Raw genomic sequence first — 16,015 nt, forward strand, 5'->3', positions numbered from 1 at the left:
ATATATGAGTTGTGATTTCTGATTTTCTGTCTATATATTCATGTCGCGTTAAATAACATGTGGGTTGTATTTCTCTAAGTTAGAATTTGCATACCCTGTTTGTTCAGTTGCAGTTACTTTGTTCGTATAACTCCAGCATAGATGAGTTATCTACCCTACTAAACTGCTAATACAACTTTATGAGTTATCTACATGCACTTTCGGTATTTTTTTCATTGTTTTCTTGAAACTTTTATTTTTGAATCTAAATACACAAATTTTAGTCTTTTCAATATTTTTCTCGAAATTAAAATTTCTCTAAATTGAAGCTTACAATTACGTTTGAAGTATCAGGGTAGCAAAAAAACAACGATAATTGAAACGACTTTAGATAAAATAAGATAATTTGTCTGCCAATATATACACGAACTTTTAAAATTTTCTACATTTCCCGAAACATTTGAGATTTTCTCGACTTTCCACATAACTCTTTTTTTTTTTCTGGTTCGTCCTCACCCGTTGATTTTTCTCTAAAATTATATAATGGCCAACACTTTGTTTGAAGATTGCATATGAGTATTGCAAGTGCTTGCGCTTTCAGCATGAGTATAACGAACACACGTGTCTCAATAGTGAGATGAGTTATATGGATATATTTTGAGAGGACTCATCTAATTGTTTAGTCCATGCACAAAAGAATTGTTATCCACAAAAATGTTAAACAAATGCAATTTTGAAAAGACAAATTAGAGAAATTAATAAATTATTAATTCAATTTAAATATTCCACTACAAAAAAACGCTCGTTTGCAAGCACATATTTTCAACCACATGTTGTGCTTGCAATTTCTAGAAAAATTTCGACCAAAAAAGCGACCAAAATGCAAAATAGATGGTTGCAAATAATTTTGTGAAAACTACTTCGAGCAAATTAATTATGCTTGCTAATTTTGCGAGCACACGGTGCTAGCAAAAGTATGTTTGGTCGCAATCACTAACATCATGCGAGTAAATTAATTGTGCTTGCAATTTGGTCGTTGTTTTGCTAGCAATAATAAATTGTGCTCGAAAATTTGCTAGCACAATTTATGGTACTCGCAAATATTAGAAACTTTAATTCTTTCTACTTTCTTCTTTCTTCTTTCTTCTTTCTTCTTTCTTCTTTCTTCTTTCTTCTTTCTTCGTTCTCATTTGTTACATTTCCCCATATTTGCTATCACCGTATGATTCTATCCCTTCTGCCCATCACCTGCCAAACCAAGCTTCCTCATAGCAAAAAAAATTGAAATATTTTATTCTTAAAATGATAATTATAATTAATTAATGTTAATAAAATTATTAAATGTAAAATATAGACTTAATTTTATTGGGAGAAACAATTGTGAACTCCATTTGTCTTGAAAATGAACTAGACTTAAATTCCCTCTTAAATTCGTTGAAGCCGTCCAATTTCACAATTCCAATTGTATTGAAAATGAATTAGACTTAAATTCCCTTCTTAAATTCCTTGAAGCCGTCCAATTGTATTCTCATAATTCTCAATAGCCATCCACAACGCTGTCTCTATACCGTCTCTTAAACCGTCTCTTAACTACTATTTGAGCACTATTTGAGGGCCCCACTGTCCTTTTTTCCTCCATCTCTTAACTAAGAGACGGAACCTGCAACGCTCCGTCTCTTAACCGTCTCTATACCGTCTCTTAATTACTATTCATTCAATTTAATTTATAATTTTTTTTAAAACCCAATTCAATTTAAACAAACACACTTTATTAAAATTAAAACAATATTACAACTTAACATTATAAAAAACGAAGACATAATTAAAATTCTAAAAAAATAAAAATGACATAATTTAATCTTCTCCGCCAAAGTTTTCCCAAATGTGCTCAATTAGATCCTCTTGGAGTTGGGTGTGGGCGCTAGAGTCGCGTGTCCTTGCCCGAATAGCCAACCGTTCTTGTATAGATGGATGCGCTCCACTTCGCGGCGGACTACTTGCGGTTGAGCTTCCGGGGGATTCGGGGTCGAACCAATTTCCGGCAGCGGGTCCTTCGTCTCGGACAATCATGTTGTGCAAGATTATGCACGTATACATGATGTCGACCATGCTCTCCATGAACCACGAACGAGCCGGGGCTTTGATGATGTTGAAGCGCGCTTGGAGAACCCCGAACGCCCTCTCCACATCCTTGCGCGCAGCCTCCTGCTTCTGCGCAAAAAGAGCCTGCTTTGGGTTCGCTGGCCTGCCGCACATCTTCACGAAGGTCGGCCACTTCGGGTAGATGCCGTCGGCGAGATAATACCCCATTTTATACCGCCGGTTGTTGGCGACGAAGTTGATGGCCGGCGCTTTACCATCCAAAACTTCGATAAAGAGGTCGGACTGTTGGAGCACGTTTACGTCGTTGTTCGAGCCAGGGACCCCGAAGTACGCGTGCCAGATCCAAAGTCGGTAGTCGGCAACGGCCTCGAGTACAACGGTTGGGTGGGTGCCTTTGTGGCCGCTCGTGTAGGAACCCCTCCAAGCCACCGGGCAATTCTTCCATTGCCAGTGCATGCAATCGACACTGCCAAGCATCCCGGGGAATCCGTGCACTTGTTCGTGCAGGTTGAGGAGGAACTGACAATCCTCCGTGGTTGGCCTCCGGAGAAATTCGTCACTGAAGGCTGCCCGGACGCCTCTGCAGAAGTTGAGCAAGCACAAGCGCCCAGTGCTGTCTCCGATGTGCAGGTATTCGTCGAATATGTCGGCCGTTTGTCCAGTCGCAAGCTGCCGGATGGCTGCAGTACATTTCTGCAGCGTCGTGTGGCTGGGACGACCGACCGCGTCGAACCCTTCTCGGAAGAACTCCTCCCTGGCCGCCAAAGTATTCGCTATGTGGAGAAATAGCGGTTTCCGCATGCGGAAACGACGACGGAAATAGGTATCTCCCCAAATCGGGTTATCGCAGAAGTAGTCGCGTACTAACCGTGCGGCGGCTTCCTCCCGGTTCCGATTGATGTACTTCCGGGAGCGTCGTGGGGGTGGTGCGGCTTCCTCCGCCTCTCGTCGTCGATCTTCTTCGAGTGATTGTTCCATTAATTGGCGCATTTGCTCAAAAGGATCCATTTGTTTGAGTTGATTGAAGATGGAAATTGGAGTGATAGAGAGGATTTGAGAGGAATAGATGTGTGTTTGTGTTTGAAATGAGTATGGAATAGAATTATTTATAGAGTAAAAAAATTAAAAATTTAAAAAATGAAAATAAATATTTAACGGTAATATTACCGTTTGAAAAAAAAAATTTTTTTATTAAAAATCGATTTTTTTTAAAAAAAAATGAATTATTGCGTCATCAGTGACGACGCCCACTCGCGGGCCAGCGAGTGGGCGTCACGCACGCATGGGGACGTGCCACGTGTCCCTGGCGCGTGGCGAGACAGCTCGTCTCGTGTCTCTCCGAGACGAGCTACGCGACGAGACGGTCGCGAGCTGGAGACGAGATGGGCGCTGCAATGCGTCTCGCGGGGGTCTCGTCTCTCTGAGACGAGACACGAGCCCGGCGCGAGACACGTTGTGGATGGTCTAATTCTCACAATTCGTCAACAACTCAGTGTATCAAGGCGGCTCTCCCAATTCAATTCGTCACCGCCTATCGGAAACCTCATCCCCCAATTCTCACCGCCTCCCCCAATTCTCGTCTGCAATAGGTGATTCATCTCTGCTCGAGGACGCTTCATTTCCAGCGGTTTTTCCTCTCACTGACTTCGTTTTCCTCTCAATTGAGATCGAGGTGAATATCTTCATTCCTTTGTTCAATTACTCTTTCGATTATGCTAATTGGTTAGAGATTTAGAGCTTGTAGTGTTCTCCCCTCAATTTTAGCAATGGCTTTTGAGTGTTTGATTTTGTTTAGGAAATGAATATTTTTAGGAATGAAATCAGATTCAGGTGATTACTTGTATAGAATGTTGATTATACCGTTGGTTGAATTAGTAATAAGAGAAAATGAGAATTTTGTAGATTCGATTTTACCCTAATTCGATTAAAAATTATGAACAGATGTAGAACACATTCGTGCCATCTTCCATGTGTTTGTTAAAATGTTCAAACAGATCTTTCTATGATTAGGATTCAATAATGGCCAGACTTAATTAGCAGTGTTTGATTACCAGAATGTTATTTATAGAGCTTAATCAAACAATTTCTGGACAAATGCACTTATCTATAGATCATCATTATTTTAGCATTGGAGTATAATTGAAAAGAAATACCCATTTCTATGGTACAATAGAAACATCGTAATGACTAACCTCATCTTCCTCTTCTTTATCTTTTGCTATTTTATCTGGTGAATTTGCATCTTGTGCTGGTATGGGGAAAGGTCTTGGAAGAGATTTCACATTATCCAGAGACAGTGGGTGCTAAATTGAAGGGAACTGCAGGAGGTATAATGTTTCTTTCAAATTGATGAATCAATTTTCTTGATTTGTATTTATTCTAGGCAAATAGTGTTAGTGATTATCTTCTGATAGGATTTGTAAGGTGGTGGTGAGTTTGGTTGCTTTGAATTTTACATAGTAAAATAGAGAAGTGACATGGGAAGAGGCACAAAAGTGATACAGTGGTTTCTGAATTCTGATGGATTGCGTATATGATATCCAGTGATGTTAGGGTCGCGGGGCGCACCGGGTCGATGAGGTGAAAATTCGGGTCGCGGGTCGATGAGTCGACGCGGTCGAGAGACCCACGAATCTAGGCTTATTTTTTGCCTTTTAATATTAAATCAAATAATATATTGCTCTAATGTTTATAATATATCAACTAATATAAATGTAGATGTAATTCATGTGAATAGAGATAAAGTGGAAAATAGAAATTATCAAAAATATCAAAACAATTCATAAGTCATAACACTAAATAAATAATTGAAACCATTGTCTTAAAATATCAAAAGAAAGGAATATATGAAGGGTGACAGCAAAAGATCTTTGAACCGAATTCTAAAGTGTAGAAAGTAGGTTTGAAAAATTTGATGTGGTGCATGCATATATATAGAGAATTGAGATTGAGTAAGTCAGAAAACGTGTGATATATTTGAGAAAATAAGAGAGAGCAGATCGGGTTTTTTTTTCTTTGATTCAAAACGACGCCCACTTGCGGAGGTGGAGGAGTGGGGCTACACAACCCTCTCCGTGCGTGTCACGTGTGCCGAGCAGATCTCTCTGTGCATGTCACGTGTGCCGAGCGGATCGTCTCCCTAGACAGAGTCGTTGTCTCCGCGACGGGCGTCCCTTAGCGGATAATCATCCGCAACAGTGTCTTGTCCCGACAATACGAGCCATCTTGCCGCAGAGACCACTATCGCGGATGCTCTTACACACACATTCCACTATAAAACTAATAATATTAGAAAGTAAGATCTGTACTCCCCTAACTTTTTTTACCCAAATTCCTCCCCATTTCTAGAAATCCATGCCGATCAAATGTGGACAACCTTTTGTGGATCAAGGGAGTATAATTTAAATTAAAAACTAGCTCTAATGTTTCAAAAAGTACAATAGTTAATTTTATTTTTTCTACGAATCAAAATGACAACAAACAAATTAAACTAATATTCCCTCTAACCGTTATTAGAAGTCATTTCTTGGCGGCACGGGTTATAATAAATGTTAAGAAAATTGGGAGGAAAAAAATTAGTGGAATATGAGTCTGACTTGTTTATATTAGTTTTAAATGATATGTGAGTGAAATGAGTTAGTGGAATGTGGAACCCTATTACCACTAGTATCACACCCGTGCGTTGCACAACTTATTTTATTTCTCTCATTGTAATTTTAAGTTGGGAAAAAATTTAATTGAAACACATTTTCATTTATATAGTAAACAAACATGTTATGAAAAATAGAAACAATTAATGTGACAATATAAAAAAATTGTCCATTACACTGACAAAACATATATAAAATCAAACATTAACAAAAGTTAACACAATTACAATTTAATATTCCATATTTTATACATTTTGTAAAACTTATTTGTAAACAACATTAATTAATAGAAAAATCACAAAGTGCCATCACTATCTTTGTTACAAACTAAAATCTTCAGTCCTTTACGGTCGAGAATTAAATTGTGTAATAACCTTGTCGGGGTCAATAATCACACCATTTTTATATCTACAAAAAGAATCCGAGTCAATAATAATAACAAATAATGATAAAAAAAATAATAATATATTGCCAAAGCAATACTTAAAAAGTACCAAAGAGTGGCTCTTCACCTATTTTTTGTATATGCTTGATTAGATCAATTGTCTTATAAACAATAAATCTTGGAAATTTGGGGTCGATGACTTCAAATATCCGTGTTTTGGAGCACATAATAATTTTGAATTCATGATCTGAAATAAGAGTATATCCTCCACTTCTTACAAAAAAAATGGTAAATAGTAACATTTAAACCTTCCTTAATTTGGTCACAAAACTTATTTTATAAATTGCAAGAAATGTACCTTGAATCCTAGTGCCTTGCATGGAAAAAATAAATAATTAATGGTTCTAAATAAAAAACTAAAAAAACGTAATAAGATAATAAACGACACTCATACCACACGTTCGTGAAAAACACATTCCAAGTAGATTACATTGGATTTGTCTCCATGTTTCATGAATTCATAAACACGCACGCTTCAGACTCGAATGGCTGACGAAGTATTGCTAGGTTGTAGATAGTTTAGGAACGTGAATTCCGTAGTTTCAATATATTCTAATTGTTGGTAATAATTATATAATACATAAGGGAAGACAATGAAGAAGTGAATTATAATTTTACACATGCTGCATATTTATAGATGTAGAGTATTGAGAAGGCATCCTATTTTGGGAGTTACAAATAATAAAGAATTATGTTTCCGATGACCTATAAAATTATTATAATAAATGCACTGTCATGAGCATTATTGAAAAAAAACGTATAAGTGGTTTTTGAATGAATTTCCAACGTGATTAGATTATGAATGCCATTAATTTACAATTTCCAACTCATTGAATAGGTTATGTATATTACTGCCGTTAACTTATATTTCCATTAATTTTATAACTGCCAACTAAGTGAAATTATCAACTAATTATTTCTCCACACCAAAATGATAATTAGAATTACCAGCAATTCTAATTGTTGGTAATAATTATATAATACATAAGGGAAGACAATGAAGAAGTGAATTATAATTTTACACATGCTGCATATTTATAGATATAGAGTATTGAGAAGGCATCCTATTTTGGGAGTTACAAATAATAAAGAATTATGTTTCCGATGACCTATAAAATTATTATAATAAATGCACTGTCATGAGCATTATTGAAAGAAAACGTATAAGTGGTTTTTGAATGAATTTCCAACGTGATTAGATTATAAATGCCATTAATTTACAATTTCCAACTCATTGAATAGGTTATGTATATTACTGCCGTTAACTTATATTTCCATTAATTTTATAACTGCCAACTAAGTGAAATTATCAACTAATTATTTCTCCACACCAAAATGATAATTAGAATTACCAGCAATTCTAATTGTTGGTAATAATTATATAATACATAAGGGAAGACAATGAAGAAGTGAATTATAATTTTACACATGCTGCATATTTATAGATATAGAGTATTGAGAAGGCATCCTATTTTGGGAGTTACAAATAATAAAGAATTATGTTTCCGATGACCTATAAAATTATTATAATAAATGCACTGTCATGAGCATTATTGAAAGAAAACGTATAAGTGGTTTTTGAATGAATTTCCAACGTGATTAGATTATAAATGCCATTAATTTACAATTTCCAACTCATTGAATAGGTTATGTATATTACTGCCGTTAACTTATATTTCCATTAATTTTATAACTGCCAACTAAGTGAAATTATCAACTAATTATTTCTCCACACCAAAATGATAATTAGAATTACCAGCAATTCTAATTGTTGGTAATAATTATATAATACATAAGGGAAGACAATGAAGAAGTGAATTATAATTTTACACATGCTGCATATTTATAGATATAGAGTATTGAGAAGGCATCCTATTTTGGGAGTTACAAATAATAAAGAATTATGTTTCCGATGACCTATAAAATTATTATAATAAATGCACTGTCATGAGCATTATTGAAAAAAAACATTTGAATGAATTTCCAACATGATTAGATTATGAATGCCATTAATTTACAATTTCCAACTCATTGAATAGGTTATGTACATTACTGCCGTTAACTTATATTTCCATTAATTTTATAACTGTCAACTAAGTGAAATTATCAACTAATTATTTCTCCACACCAAAATGACGTGCTTGGTGATTAAAGGTTATGTAACCGCACATGTGATTACAATTTTAAAACATGAAATTTATAAGTATTTAAATTTAAGTCCTAAACCCGTAAATATTTCAAAAGAAGGCCAAAACTCACATTTTATATATGTATAGATTTATGGTAAAAATTCATCGAGACTCCTGTTTGCGGACGGACTAAAATTAAAAAACGGGACTCTTTTTCGCAGACGGAGGGAGTGTAATTAACATCTAAAATTATTTCACAAGCCATAAATTTTAACCTCAGAAAATGAAGTGAGTGAATCGTTATAATTAATTTATAATATTAATACAATTTATTTCAGTGTACATATTATAATGTGCAGGGAGTGTTATATTGGTAACTCAATACTTAATTGCTAACTACAATTAAATAACGGTAATTAGATATTCAAATTAAGGGCCTAGATTATCAGCCACGGAATATCAATACGATCAACAAAAAACGTCAATAAGGGTATTAAGAGTGTCCACTATGGGGGCGGCGCGCCAGCCGCCCCCCCTAACCATAGTGGGGAGAACTTCCGCTCCGAGGCGGACAAAATTTCCGGGCGGACGGTCATCCGACGAGAAATGTGCTAGGACGCGCCGGTGCTGTGCCCACGGGGCGATAGGCGCGCCGGCGGTCCGGGGCGGATGAAATTTTATATTTTTTTTAAAATTCAATTTAAATTTACCTAAAAATACACCACATTCCATTCATTTTTTTCACATCATTCCAACTCTTCAGCACTCATACTTTCTCTCACTAAAATTTGTGGATTGACATGGACAATTCGTGGAACGGCGCGTGGAATTCTCTGATTCAAGAGGTGCAGCACGAGGCCGACGAGGAGGAAGCGGCGCGTGCGGCGGAAGTGGCGGAGGCCGCGATCCCTCGTGCGATTACTCGTCGGCGGACCATCCAACGAGACCATAGCGGAGCGCACCAGCGTCTAATGGCGGACTACTTTGTGGATAACCCCCGTTATCCACCCGAGATTTTCCGCCGGCATTTCAGAATGTTGCAACGACTCTTCAACCATATAGCGACGAATTTGGCGGAGCGGTACCGATGCTTCACCCTCTTGAGTGATTGCGCTGGCCGGATCGGGCTGTCTACTCTTCAGAAGTGCACCGCTGCAATTCGACAGCTTGCCTACGCCGGACCGACTTATATGTTCGACGAATACTTACAGATGGGTGAGACGACTAGCCTAACGGTGCTCAGGCAGTTTTGTAAGGGGATCCGATAAATATTTGGTGGGAGTTCCTACGGAAGCCCACCCCTGATGAGTGCCAGAGACTGCTACATATGCACGGTGGAGAAACTGCCCGGTGGCGTGGAAAGGCCAGTTCACTACTGGTTTCAAAGGCAGACATCCCTCGATGATCCTGGAAGCCGTTGCTGACTACCGTTTGCGGATCTGGCATGCGTATTTCGGTGTTGCAGGTTCGAACAACGACATCAATGTTCTTCAGTCATCGTCTCTCTTCAATGATGAGTGCCGGGGGGAGGGTCCCAAAATCAGCTTCGTAGCCAACGGCACGCAGTACAGTAGGGGATACTATTTGGCAGATGGGATATATCCTCGGTGGCCCGTATTCGTCAAGACAGTTCGCCAACCGCTTGGACTGGAGAAACAATATTTTGCGCGAAAATAAGAGACTGCTAGAAATGATGTTGAGCGAGCTTTTGGTGTCCTCCAAGCGCGATGAGCCATTATACGGTGCCCGACACGAGTTTGGCACGAAGATGATGTCGCGAATATTATGTTAGCATGTATCATATTGCATAATATGATAATAGAAGATGAATGATTTGTTGCAGAGCCCTGGGCACCGGACGATGGCGCAAGTACAAGTAACGGTGTTGCCTCCGCGCCGATCCAGATGGGCGTACGCTAGAGCAATGAATATTTGATCCAACGTTTAACTGATATGCGCAGGAGCACAACACATACCGCACTACAGGCCGATTTGATTGATGAAGTTTGGGCACATAGGGGAGGTGACGGCGCAGTGTGAACACCATTGTGATGTTCAATAGAATAATATTTCGCTGTATAATTTTTCCAGTACTTTAATACGACGAAAATGTAGTGTGTAATTTTAATTTCTTCACTTATAGCCTTTTTTTTCTAATTATGTATAGTGCGATAATTTTAATTATAATTGAATTAAAATAAACGAAAATTAATTGGGGCTATTGGAAGTGTCCGCCTATAGTGGCGGAAACTTTTTTTTGGGTGCGGACAAAAAAACTGGGTGTGGACAAAAAAAGGGGGTGGGGCTATTGGGGACGTCCGCCTTATAGTGGACACTCTAAGGTCAGTTTACAACAAATTAGTTGTAACTAACTTTTGAAAAATATCTCATAACTTTAAAACACATATAACTTTCTAGATTTAAATTATTTTTCCGCACAACATATGTCAAACTAAAGATAATTTCATAAGGATTCTAACGAGATATCACTTGCATATGTTCCGATGTCAAAATTTGAAAAAAAATTCGAAAATTTTCATAAATTTCGTTAACAGCTTAATATCAATACACGACATATAATATGTCAATACAATGCTTGTACAATGTCAATATGAAATTGTATTGACATTGTCATGTCTTTGTGTTGATGTATTTAATACATTGTATTGACAGTGTGATCCAAAACCCTAATTTTGGTTAATTGACATTAATACCCATAATTGATATTTTTTGCACACTGTATTCATATCCGTGGCTAAATGATCTTGTGCCTTGATTTAATAATCAAATGCATATCATTTAGTTGTAATTTAGCAATTTAAGAATTAGTTAGCAATATAACACACCCCTGTGATGTACTATATAGATATACTGTCATAGAAAGAAATCCAATTTCATTAAAGCATCTACAATGGGGCGGAGGATAGCCCGCCCGATGCATCCTCCGCCCTATCGTCCGCCACTGTAGGTGGGTGGACGATGCATCCTCCATCCTCCGCGGATGATAAGCCGATTTTTACATCCTCTGGCCTATCCTCAGTCCCATTGCGGGGATCCGGACGATAGGTCCGGACGATGCAACACATTTTCCTTTTTTAAAATTTTTTTATATTTTCTTCTATATAATCACCAATTTTTTTACTTTTATTCCACACTTTTCACTCCACTCTCTTCCGCATCTCAATTTGTCTCTAAATTCAATAATGAATTCTGACGATTTTTCATATTTGCAAACATAAAATATAAAAATTAAAAATAAATACTGACAATAGGATTTGCGTTTAATTTGTGGTGTTTTTTTATTTAATTTTTCTAATTGATATATTTGTAAATATAAAATAAAAAACAAATATAAAATACGAGTTAAAACTATAGGGCGGGCTATAGGGTGTCTCACTGCAGGTGGATGTGGTGGAGGATAAAATGCTGATGTGGCAGATGATAGGGCGCCCCATTGTGGATGCTTCGTCCTATAGGACACCCCATTGTGGATGCTATTATAGTACTGAAGTAGTATATAATTAATTTTCGTATTATTTCCACTGACAAAAAATTCTCGATCATGGAAATTAAATCTAAACAATTCTTTTTCCCTTGTCTTGATCATGACGACCGGCGTTGACAATATTTACAATCTTGGTCCAATAAATGAGAAGAATTATTAATACTTTAATGCTTGTGATCATAAGCAATTTTGTTTTAAGGTTTTTGCCTCTCAATTATTGTCTTTTTTATTGACTTATTATTGACGACACTAATTATTCTTTTAGTACCATTTATAATTTTATATGGATGTGGACATTAATTAGCCATTGGATCGTGTAGATGCATACGACGAGAGCCTAATTAATGAGTTATGCTGTTTGAGTCTGTCGGCGGCAGCTGCACTAATAGAGACCGATAATTATTTACAGCAGGCTTTGCGTAATGCAGTTAAATTGATTGATTATTACATGCTATAATAATCTATCTTAATAACATATGCAAAAATGGCATTTTGTTGTGACTGTGATTAACTGATTATGTAAGAAATTGTACACTTTTGTAATCATTCTGATTAAAAAAGCTAATCAGTAGTTCTCAGTAAGTTAACAATATTTTTGATGTGAAAACTTGAATTAGTACCACCTATCTAATTGACATGTCTTGTGATTTGAGACATTTCTCAAATCATAGTTGAAAGTGCCATTATGTGTGTCATTGCGATGTTACTAATTTATTCTTGTGTTTGTTGTTACAAAGAGACCTATATGAATTATGTGTTCGTGCAATATGCACCCATCTGAATCGTCTTAGACAAGAATTAATGTTCAACAATTAAGTTAACCTAACATGTGTTAGTAATTCAATAATTACAAACTCATTCAATTTACCAACTAGGCTAACTCAATTCTTTATCGTGCATTTGTCATGGCTAAATCAATTTTGAACAAGATGTTAGCATCTAATTGTTTTATTAGGCCATTATTCGACTGTTTTTTTTTTCTGTATTGCATACGCAAGCGATGGCTTAATTTATGCGATAATAAAATTTCTAATTACAAGAAAGACAGGTTAGGCCTTCACATCAAATACTCCATGTATAAGCAAAACCGGTTGTCTAATACTCCCTCCGACCGTCCATCATTTAAAGAGCCCTTTAATTGACTCGATACGAGTTTTAAGAAATTGAATCATTATGTGAAGATAAGTAAAGGGAGACATTGAGTGAAATGTGGGACCTATTTATTTTATAAAGAATTATGATTGTAAAAAGTTGGTAGAATGTGAGGTCCGTATACTAAAAGTGGAATAAAGTAAAATGGCAAAACGATTCTTTAAATGGCGGATAGAGGGAGTATTGAATATTAGGGCTGACAAATCGCGCGGATTGGGTCGTTATCGGGTCAACCTGATAACGACCCAACCCAATAAAGCCTAACCTGAACCCAACCTGTTAAGGAAACTGTAAATACGAACACGAACCCGACCTGCTACCCTCAAATCTAAACACGACACGAACCCGACACAAACCTGTTAACGACACGATATAATATGAGTTGACACGACACGATAACGACCCGAATCCGATATTACTCAATTAAAACCTAATATTACATGATTAAACATAATATTACCCAAATAAACCTAATTTTTAAACTTGATTTACATGATAAAAATTCATTTTCCACGATTTAAACCTGATCCACAAGAAATTAAATAACTAAAGGAAATCATTATTTTATTAAAAACTAATAAAAATAATATTATTATTTCTTAATGGGTTATCCGTATCCAACCCGAACCCAACCTGAAATTTTCGGGTTCTTAACAGATCGACCCAATAAGGACACGAACCCAAAAAAGTTGGATACAAACCCATTATTTTCGTGCGGATTCGTGTCGGATTATCGTATCAGGTCAAAATTGCCAGCCCTACTGAATATGCGATTCTTGAAAATTATTCTTTGTTTATTTTATTCATATCGAGTTGTAAACAATTATAGTACTCCCACGGTCCCAAGGAAAATGACACATATCGTGTGTTGAATGGAGACAGTAAAATAAGAGAGATGGAATAAAGTAGAGATAAAATTGTTTTCAATTTTAGTAACGAGTCATCTTGGCAAATAGGAAAGTGAGTCATCTTCAGTGGGACGGAAGAAGTAATAATTTTCTTTATTTACAACTTACAAGAAACTACACTAAGTTTGAGTTTTTAGCCTATGAGTTGAGAAATAACTTCGTACTTGAATTTGTTCGACTAATATATAAATAACTCCTTTGATTCTATATTTTTTAACTAATAGTACTACTTTTTTAAATACGGAGTGATTTATATTTCAACTAATTAAGCATGTGCGGATGCCGCTGTTGATCGAAATCCCAAAATCTCCGACTATCAAATTTCAAATATGAACATAAATTTAAACATGATCTTAAATCTTCTTTTAAGCTTACATTTGAAAACATCAAAGTCGGCTTCTGGAAGCTCAAATAAGTGGTAATTAACTTAAAACTACTCCGTATATATACAAATGCTACAGTTAGAGTGAAGTTCGATTTAAATAATTATACTCAATTTGTTAAAAGGTGACCATATAAGTTATAAATAAACAAAATGAAGAGCAATCATTGAATCTTGATGATAATTCAAACAACCTTCAACTTATATAATTGGCTCCATTTGGCCCATATCTACCAACCTATAACACAATGTGTATAATATTAAGTATGGCCTAGATCATCATTATAATCATAAAATAGTACTATGAGCATGTCTTTATGTGTATATATATAAATGCATGCCATGTTCGTCGTAACAAATTACAAGTAGGATCTTTTGTTTACCTCTACACGATTTCAAAATCTTCTTGCTCTAAATAAACTCTGCATCTGTCTCTTGATCTCGATACAACGTCGGACGATCGGTGGAGTGACTTATCCGGGCATGGGTATGGAGTATAGCTAGCTTGTGTAAATTATATATGCAGTGAAGGCTACACTCCATATCCAGTCCTGGCTAAGTCTCTTCTGCTGCTGCTGCTTCATCCTACTCTTTTTTCGATAACTCGTTGCTGCTACCTGTAAGTGTTGTTAAAATGTCACTACTAAAAACAAATGTCTAAGAACATTTTTTCAGTCAATTAAGGACGCTAAATACACCACCTACGCTTTAAAACTATCTTATTTCAATATTGGAGTCCTAAATAAATTTAAAAGATATAAATGAAAACTATCTCAGAAAAGCAAAACATTTAAGTTCAGTGGACAATTATGTCCTTAGCTTAAAGGACATTTTTCTGTGTGCCCTTAATTTCTGTTGTTATTCAAAATTTTCCAACGCTAATTGCGTCTCTAATTATGTCCTTATAAGGTAAGTGTGTTGTAGTACAAGATGAATGGGTTTTTTACTCTGCTAGTAGTCTTCAAAGGCTGAGAAGTGAAAGGTGAGCACTTTTGATGCAGTTATAGAATATAAGACTTGGTGACTAATTAAATTATATTTTATGTTTTATTTATTTCCTAGTTAATAGAATTAGTAGAAGGAAAAATATTAGGAGTAATTGTTTTCTTTCTACCAAATTAGATTTTTCTTTTTTTCTTATTTTCCTTTTAGTTATTTTATTTCTAGTTTTATTTTCCATAAGTTTAGGATTTTCCTTTGCATATATAAAGGCCTCATTGTTGAACTAAAAGACAGACTTTGATTATTAATTTTACATTGAGTTTTTTATACTCTCAATGTAAAATTAATAATCAAAGTCTGTAACTCAATGTAAAATTAATAATCAAAGTCTGTCTTTTGAGGCCTTTATATACACAAAGGGAAATCCTAAACTTATGAAAAATAAAACTACAAGGAAAATAACTAAAAGGAAAATAAGCAAAAAGGGAAAACCTAATTTGGTAGAAGGAAAACAATTACTCCCAATATTTTTCCTTCTACAAATTCTATTAACTATGAAATAAATAAAACTTAAAATATAATTTACTTAGTCTTCAAGTCTTATATAGTCTTATATTCTATAACTGCATCATACTTCCCTTCTTGAAAAAGACTCGTCCTCGAGTCTACTTTATCTCCATCACCACGTCTCACATACACCAACAATTCTGATAATTTCTCAAATATACCAGTATCTTCTACAACCCCAACAAAGTAAATCTCAAAAAGAAGCTTCAAGGTACTCCGCTTCTTTATAGTTCTTGAATTTTTGTCTCCATCG

At 35.8% G+C, this 16,015-nt stretch overlaps 2 long non-coding RNA genes across 2 annotated transcripts; one reads left to right on the forward strand and one right to left on the reverse strand.

Annotated features, from left to right (window-relative positions):
- The first annotated feature begins 3,439 nt into the window (after positions 1 to 3,439).
- LOC121802502 lies at positions 3,440 to 4,614 on the forward strand. The gene is made up of 2 exons (XR_006050786.1): positions 3,440 to 3,754; positions 4,346 to 4,614. It is a non-coding gene; the product is annotated as an uncharacterized LOC121802502 (long non-coding RNA).
- A 1,306-nt stretch (positions 4,615 to 5,920) lies between these two features.
- On the reverse strand, positions 5,921 to 6,995 carry LOC121802843. Its single transcript, XR_006050857.1, has 2 exons — positions 6,245 to 6,995; positions 5,921 to 6,140 (listed from the first exon to the last, which is right to left on the reverse strand). It is a non-coding gene; the product is annotated as an uncharacterized LOC121802843 (long non-coding RNA).
- Positions 6,996 to 16,015: the final 9,020 nt, after the last annotated feature.

The sequence above is a fragment of the Salvia splendens genome, chromosome 5 (assembly GCF_004379255.2).
Source record: "Salvia splendens isolate huo1 chromosome 5, SspV2, whole genome shotgun sequence".
Classification (NCBI taxonomy): domain Eukaryota; kingdom Viridiplantae; phylum Streptophyta; class Magnoliopsida; order Lamiales; family Lamiaceae; genus Salvia; species Salvia splendens.